A 9112-nucleotide genomic window follows, 5' to 3' on the forward strand; every position below is an offset into this window, starting at 1 on the left:
GGTGTGCTCTTATTGATGCCTCTATTTTGAATACCATGTTTCTGAAAAAAGTCCAGCAACCATGTTGTGTGTCTCCCCTATATATGTTCATTGTTTAAACACAGTGGGCATCCTCCCATTGATTAGCATAGTATATACATACATTTTGTAGCGTACTGCAGCAGTTTGTTACCCCTTTCTCACTGATGGACTTATTGGACTTGGAAAAAAGTTTTTAATGTGACACCTGAAACCAACACATCACTTTTCAAACCTTGGAGACCTGAGACTGCGAGAGTAAAGATAGAACGGTTTGTCAAAATTTCAACAATGAGTACAGTAATATAATCAGCTTGTCTGATCTTGAAAGCTTCTTCATGGAGTTTTGTAAGAAATGAGGATCACAAATCTTATCCAAGTGATCATTTGAGATTTTTGTGATGCACATTCTTCACTTTATTCTGTCTTAAGGCACTTAATTGGGTTTCAGTTCCGAGATGGACTGTTATGTACTAAAATACTGGATGATTCACAGTCCACGCTTGAAGCAGCTGAATAAAAAAAACACAGAATTTTCACTGGCCCTATAGAAAGCTGCAAACTAGCATTAACAGCAGGCCTTCATTACTAAGTAGTAACTAGCTATCAATGAGAGCATAACAGAGCTGCTTTCTCTTTCTCAAAATATAAAATCTAGAGCAAATGGATTTTTTTTTTTATTGATGATTGATTTTCTTTTCACCCTGAAGATGTATTATCCCACTCTCACCCTGTACCTGGGTTTCTGGCCTTTGGCAGCATGTGGTGAGTAAAATGCGTTAGTTTTACTTTTATAATGATTACCATCATCCTTTTCCACTTGTGTTGAAAATAGACATGTCATGCTTCACTTTCTCCCTCATGTCACTCTTACATGTTTATACAAACAAGAAGCAGTTTATCCAGGATATGAATGAGCATTACTCAAGGCTCATATTTGCTGTATTTCCATTTCAGCCACTGCAAGTGATTGTTGTTATCAAGGCTGTGCTAATTATCTGATAAACATCTGAATGAATGATTTTCATCATATTTGGTTGACTTTGGTATTTAGTCTGCATCTCAATTTTACGGCTCACACACTAAGTGGAAAAACCTGACTAACAGTTTTTGTGGAGGATCAAAGATGTCCCCTATTGATATTGTGACCAAAAATGTAACGACTGACCCTAACCTGGGAAACTTCAACCTCAATGGTTTCAACTCTAAGGATGTCTTCACGTCAATTATGAACAATGGACATACAGGTACAAAAACTCACGTTTTACTTCATTTAATTTTTGAGATACTTTACTGCTAATACTGAATATTAAAATGCATTGTATACATTTGGTTGAGAAAAGGATTTAAGTATTTTCTACCACTGTGTAATAGCAAATATCCTGTTTGTAGTATGTTGTAGAAATTAAGAAAGGCTTCATCTCTGTCATAATTAAATATGTTTATCAAAGTTTTCCATGTTACACCCATTTGTAGTGGAGTGCACATTGAAAGGAAATGAAGTTAAAGTGAGTGGAGGTGGACTTAGTGGAACATATACAGGACTTCAGTTTCACTTTCACTGGGGTGATGGAAATCATCCGGGTTCAGAGCACACAGTCGATGAGCACAGATATCCAATGGAGGTACAATGTTTCTTCATCACTTGACATCTAAACTTCTTTTCCTTGTTTTGCTTTGCCTTATAAATGGTTAAATGGTTGGAATCTCTTCCAGATGCACATAGTCACTCAGAAGGATCATCTCACTGCCCCCCGGGAGCATCCAGATGGATATGCTGTACTTGGGTTTTTCATAAATGTCAGTATGTCCCAGACTTCACGCTGCTATTTTTAAATAAGCAACAAAACTGGTTTCAAAGTTCTACCAATACATGGGTTCCCTGACAACGCCTGCTTGCAACGAAGCAGTCGTGTGGACAATCTTTCATGAGCCAATCCACGCCAACAGTGAACTGGTGAGTTCTCTTTAGCATAAGAGGAGCAAAGATTGTGTTTAGTGAATTTAAGGGGATTTGCAAATATGAATGTTCTCTTCCTCCTTTTAACACAACACAACAAACAAACAAATATATATGATATGAGAAAATGCTGAAAAGAAAGCTTCTTATATTAATTAATGTGGATTAGAAATTATTTAATTATTTAATTACTGCTAATCCTACTGAATAGCTCGACCAGTAAATGACTCATGGCAAATGGAATCCTTCTGTTTGTGTTGGATTTACAAACAGTTGCAGAAGCAATCACTGAAATGTGCAGACATGCAGCTCTAGACTTACTGGTGACATACCGATGGAGCATACTGGTACATGCTGGTGTCTGCTTGATTATTGTGTTTGATAATCATGCCTTTTTATTTATGTCTTTTTCTGTTGACTCTGTCAACAAGTGAAAATGTTGCGCAAACGGCACGTGACTGTGTGGGATAAACAGATAATTCCGAGTCATGCAAAAGTAACAGAATGACAAGTGAAGTCTTTCTTTTCAACTTATCTACCTGATTATTTACCAGCCAACTGCAGATAGTGAGGCGCACATATGTCTATGTAAGCCCTAGACTTGTCTGGTGGCTCAGCAGATGCATGACTCTTTGAATTTAACTTAAAGGATCAACCAGTATAAAAATCTCTTAAAACACTCAGAGGACATGTGTGCGTACAGTTTTTTAATTTGATGGCAACAACGTCAGTCAATCAAATTGGGATGACGGCAACATCCCAATTTGAATCTTTCTTTGGCTCTCGGAGGAGGCGGACACACTTTTTCTCCTCTCCCTTATCTTCCCTGCTAGTTCTTATGTCCTTGTCTAGTCTCGTGTCTTTTTTGTATTACTTTCCCTGGAACACCCTCTCACAGTCTGTGTCTAAAACCTAAAAGAGAATTATGGATTTGATCAACTGGTCTCTGAATGCTATTGACACCCTTTAACGAGAAGTCTGGGCTCGGGAGAACCCGAGTGCCCTGGAGGGACTTTCCCTGTCGGATACACGATGGACGGGTGGCAGAGGATCGTGTGCCTGGCGGGGCTGTCGATCGAGGACGCTGAAGATATCTACCTATTCGGAACCATGATAACAGGGTTCTGGCTGATCGGAGCTGGCTTGGCCCTGGCTTATCGGAGAATTAAGAGAGCAGAACCGGCTGTTCAAACCCCCACAAGGCTGCCCGCTGGGATTGAAACGACAGATGTGACTTCTCAGAAAGGGCTCACTGAAGGCAGCATGGTTAAGAGCTTGGAGGCGCTTACGACTGCAGTGAATGCTCAGAATAACACCTTTGAGCGTATGTATGTTGGATTACATGAGGAAAGAATCAACTCAGAACAACATCTCTGGGCGGAAGCTACATCTCGGATCAGTTGGCTGCAGTTGTGAGGTCTCAGAATCTGCTATGTGAGCAAAAAGAGTGACAAGACCACAGAATCGACGGCTAATAACATCACGGAGAAACTCGCAGCTATTAACGGGAGATTGAGAGACCAGTGTCGGAGTATTAAAAACAGCTTGAAATTCTCATGAGTTGTTTGCAAAAGAAAAATTACCATCATAATCCGGCTACCCCTTCGGCGCCAGCTGTGGGCTCAAGGCTGGAGCCGAACAAAAACTCCCTGATAACGACTGTGTTGAGTCTGTTCCTTCCCATTCCATGCAAGGCCACCTGGGTTGGCTGGAAGACTGTTTACTTAGCCTGGCGGGGCGAAGGACACTGTCTCAGCTGAACTATGGACACGCACTATACTGATCACTCACTGACACATCACCCTCCCTATCCAACGCCACCTCCAACGCTTACCTCCCCTCTGATGTGGACATCGGGTCAGCTGGAGGCGCAGTCAAAAGATTGCAGTGGTCCCAGATCAGATGTACACACTGGAACACTTTCCCATGTTGCTTGTCTGTGTTTATTGTGTTATGGTGTGTTGATACCTGTGCATTCCTGTATTATCCTTCTGTGTTGCACATTTTGATGTTTTTTTTCCTCGCTACCTAGCCTGACCTGTCTCCCCATTGTGATGTTTGTATTGTATGTACGGTCGGCAAGGTCTGTCATCTTGGTTGTGGGCAAATGACCTGCAACTGACAAATAAAGGCTATCTCATCTCATCATCATCAAAAGGCAAAAAGTACATGGTACTACAAGAAAACAGCTGGAAAAGGATTTTGCTGCTAGGTTAAATAGAAACAGGTGATTAGAATATATATAAAAAGAATATCTTTGACAGACAGAGTTGCTCAGAAGCAAATATTGGCAGATGCTCACCAAAAACCAGTTTAATATCTCAGTAATGTTCTTCTCCATAACACTGGGAGATATTTAAATATCTCGTCATCTACAGTGCATAATGTCATCAAAAGATCTGGATAATCTGGAGAAATCACACATGTTTAAAAAAGTGACATATTTTCCCATCTGGACAACATCTTTTCCAGTGAAGGCCTTGCATATTTCCATATACTATATAGAACTATATACTGAATCTATTACAGCAGCTTGGAGTCTTAAAAAAGAGTCTGGGTGCTGTGGTCTGCCTTGAGTCTAGATTTTGATTTGTTGCTGTCATCAAATTTAAAATGAACTTTTTTTTTCCCTTAAAATTGTATATTTTCTATGTAAAACATTTGATACATTTTCTATGTGCTATTGTGATTTTTTTTAATGGTATGTTTCCTTGTTCTTACAAAAAAGTACAGGCTTTCTGAATGAGCAAGGCTTTTTCAGTCACAGTCACTGCTTTAGGGAGTGTATGTCTGTGCTGCCAGGGCGCTAGCTGATGTTAACCTTAACCTAGCCTTTGGTAATCTGTTCTTAGATTAAGAAGTTTCCCATGGAAACACACCTGAATAATATCTACCGACCTACACAACCTCTGCACGAACGTAATGTGTATGCCTCCCCTGGAACTCCTCTACCTTCCTGTAAATTGGAAAAAAACATAAATGATTGATACATTTTTATGACTTTGATTTGGCACATTACATATATGACTCTTTTTCCATTCTTCAGATGAATGGTGTTATCATCCACATCACTGTGGTATGTATCAGCACATTTATCAGGAGAGTTTTATACTGAAAATACTCTGAGATCAGGATTTTGACTGAAAATGTTTTCTGCAAATAGCTGACACTCCACCTTCTTGGCAGCTTCTGCCTGGCTCCCACTGTAGCAGTACACACCAGTCACCCATCAACATTGACAAAAACAATGCTGTGCCGGACAGCCATCTTGATGCCTTTGTATTTAAACATTTTGATAACAACCACGCTATCAAGTACATCACCAACACAGGCCATTCAAGTTTGAAGGTTTTTTTTTTAATCATTCGCAATTGTTTTGGACATGGTTAATATAAAGGTTCTTATTTACATTATTACAGCATCTTACATTATTATTATGCCAATCTTCTTCAACTAAATCAAAAGAGTATGTTTGTAGTATTCTTTTCTTGTGTTGTCAAACAACTGCCAGTGAAGTGTGTACTGGTGGAAAATTTGGTGGAGGAGTCAGGAGGAGGTTTGGGCCATGACTATACCATCCTACAGTTCCACTTCCACTGGGGTGACACATCAGATACGTCTGAAGGCTCAGAGCATACTGTGGACTCAAAAAGATACCCAATGGAGGTAGTGACAAAGATTAAGCATCTGCAGCATTTTCCCCAAACACCTAGCCTGTTTATATTCCATGCCATTAAGTTGGTCTTTTGTCCAGATGCACATTGTAAGCAAGAGAAAGGATTTAACCCTGGATGAGGCACTACAGGCACCGGATGGCTTGGCAATGTTGGGAGTCTTTATTGAGGTAAAACCTGGGGAAGTTAAGCTGTTAACAGTAGTATATATGCTATATTGGTTGTCAAACACTTGGCTTATGATACACATTCCATGTATTTCAAAGAAAGCTAAATCTGCACTACACTCGAATTTCTGAAGGGATCTACAATGTGAACAGGGCAGAAGAAAATAAGTAAGACAAAATAGTTTCTATTTCTACCTGTCCTACGCACCAAGTTATGTGATCACTGTCTCAGACACTCAGTGTCATCGTCTTAGAGTTATCTGATTAACAGTGCAGTTCATGCTGGCGGCTGATGACAGTTGTAATATCACAGATGGGAATCCATTCCTAATAGTTAAAGGAGAAAAAACTTTTTTGCACTCTATATTTGATCATTAGAATTCCACACAAATCTGAGATAAGTGAAATAACATCTCTCAAATACACAAAATATACAAATCTCTGGCATTAGCAATATTAACATATGGCTCGCTTTGAAGTCATATTTTTAATAAACACTTCAACTGTCTTTTCATGGGGAAATACTTGTGAAAATAAAGATGATTAATCATTTTCCTAAATACTTTGCATTATCAATGTCAGACAAAAACTGTGGTCATAATTATGCAGTCATTATCTGAGATGCTTTAAGCTACAGAAGTGATGAGCATCTTTGTGATTTTAAAAAGTCACGTAAAAAATAATATACTTCTGTATGATATGTTATTTTTTTAAAATCAATCACTTGATTGATTTTTAAACTCAATCAAGGCTTTCAAAAAAGCCTGAAGCGATTGTTAGGTCTATAAAGAAAGCTTGCTGTTATTTCCAATATCATTTTGTGAGTTGTGGGTTAAAAGTTTCTCTTAATGTCGATTTTCCAGTCTATCCCTACTACCAAGAGCACCTCTCATGGGAGCACTTTGAGCAGCTCTCATGGGAGTACTGGATCAGGAACAGTAAGTTTCTGTTTTTTTGTTAGTTTTTATTTTAGCTTTGTTAAACTACAACCCATATATTTGAGTTTCTTTCTAATTATCCAATATAACTGTCTCGATAGACACATCCTACATCAGCACCAACATCTAACACAGACTTCTGGAAAACCTGACCAGCTATCTCTCAAAGATACACAATATCAGTGAGCACACATGTGCTTTGTTGAACAGGAAAGCAAACTTCTGAATCAGGGCCCAAGCAGATCACCACATGTTGTGCATCTTTGCTTCATTGTAGGCACAACAGTGATGGTCACATATGAGATCTCCATTGATGACTTGCTTGGCAATGTGAACCGGCATGACTACTACCGCTACAGTGGCTCCCTAACCACACCTTTATGCAACCAAGCAGTTGTCTGGACAATCTTTAAAGAGTCAGTCAATGTGGACTTAAACCTGGTAAGTTTTACCCATCATCCATTTTAAAAAGGTAATTTGCTAGCCTTGAGACCTTTGTATGGTATGCCATACAGATGAAGCAAAATGGGAATGATAATATACATGGCTGACATACCTATGTACAGTGATTAAAATGACTGTATTCCCTTGGTATTGAAGGCTCAGAACATGAATTGTGACACAGACATTTTAAACATTTGAGCCAACAGCTTGAAATAATGAATAAACTTGAAATAATGAGTAATAATACTGATCACAGAGAGTCAGCAATGTGCATTTCATTTGATATTCTGGTCAGGCACTTAAGTCTGTTGTCATTAGTAATCCGGGTCCAAACTCTTCCTTGGTACCCAAACTCACTGAAGCAAACATCACTGTAGCATCACTGAGAGAGTGATGATAACTGTAATGCACAGTTATCAAGTAAATGCATATCAAGTCTCCACAAAAGACAAATTCAATGACCAAGATCAAGTATTATTGTGATAGTCAACCTTAACGACACACAGTTAAAAGCAAAGCACCTCTCAATACCAGCATGAAAAATGTAAAAATAACACTTTTGTCATTGCACTATTGTAAAAAAAGATGCAATAATTTTTATTAATGCTAGAGTAATGGTAAAACTACATCACAGCACAATAATCTATGACAGAGTACACTCAAATGTAAGCAATTCACCTGCTCAGTTTCCTCTGGTGTGAATGACACTTTCAGTTATCTGTGAAATCAGCTGCTCTCAGTATATCACTAATCAGTGTTGGGCAGGAAGAGGAAAAACATGTGACTGTCTTCAACAGTTCAACATAATCTTTGGCAATCTGTACATGTATCACGTGATTTCACCTCTTCATCAACTCTTATGAGACATCCATGACAGGCTTCAACAGCTAGCAGATTACAGGCTACACTTCTGCAACAATAAACCAGAGCGTGCATTCCAGTGCAGGAACATATACATCAAATAATGATATGACTTTTTTCAAGTGAATATTTAAATGTGTCCTAAAGGATTTCTTTCATTCTTATCCACTAGATCAAGATGTTCCCCAAGCAAACAGGATATTTCAATGTGTATCGGCCCACACAGCCCCTGCCAGTGGCCACGGGACCAGTGAATCTGCATCCAGTGCTTCTCGACCTCTCTTATGTCTTCTGCTGCTGGCATGCCTCTGTGTCTATTTTATATAATTTGGACCTGTGATGAACTGCTGTGAAAAATATATATTGTACTGCACTTATTAATTTCTTTATATGTTAGCTTGGAAAGTGGTTTTTCATTGATGAGATCTGAATATGTACTTTATATGTACTATATGTATATCATTATAATGGTTGACCAGAAATGCTGCTTATTAAACTTTGAGGGGATTAATGTCAAGCTGGCATGATATTAAACCTTGAAACTAGGTTGCCAAACAAAAATAATTCTGCGCTTGCTATAAAATAGCTGTTTGCTTTGCTTCAGCAAAACATATCTTATAAGAAAAATAAAAAAGTCAATCACTAATTAAAAACATGAGTATGTTTTGAGTATAGGTGGTCATCTTGTGTGTTTGCTATACAAAAAGCAAAGAAAAATATATTTTTTAATTAAATGATCTTGTGCTTTAGCAGTGGAAAATGTTTTCTTGTAGCCAGTTTAAATTAAAACAACACTTGTCTGAAATTGTAATGTGTGATTCTTGTGTAAAGCTACAGGCCTTAGTTTTTCATGATACCATCATCCTGTAATCTCCTTGCAATATTACACCACCAACATCAGCCTGAACAATTAAAACAAGGCAGGATGGATCCATATTGCTATGTTAATGTGAATCTGATACATTTATCTATTTTTTTAATCATTACAATACACGGTTTTATGTCACTCTGGATAAAAACACATGCACAGTATATCAAATGTAAGTTAAA

At 38.3% G+C, this 9112-nt stretch overlaps 1 pseudogene; it reads left to right on the forward strand.

Moving 5' to 3' along the window:
- The first annotated feature begins 1141 nt into the window (after positions 1 to 1141).
- On the forward strand, positions 1142 to 8692 carry LOC146663487 (putative carbonic anhydrase 5; annotated as a pseudogene).
- The last annotated feature ends 420 nt before the right edge of the window (positions 8693 to 9112 follow it).

This window comes from Rhamphochromis longiceps, linkage group LG8 (genome assembly GCF_057381845.1).
Source record: "Rhamphochromis longiceps isolate RC_006_pf linkage group LG8, R_longiceps_female_GT1.1, whole genome shotgun sequence".
NCBI lineage: Eukaryota > Metazoa > Chordata > Actinopteri > Cichliformes > Cichlidae > Rhamphochromis > Rhamphochromis longiceps.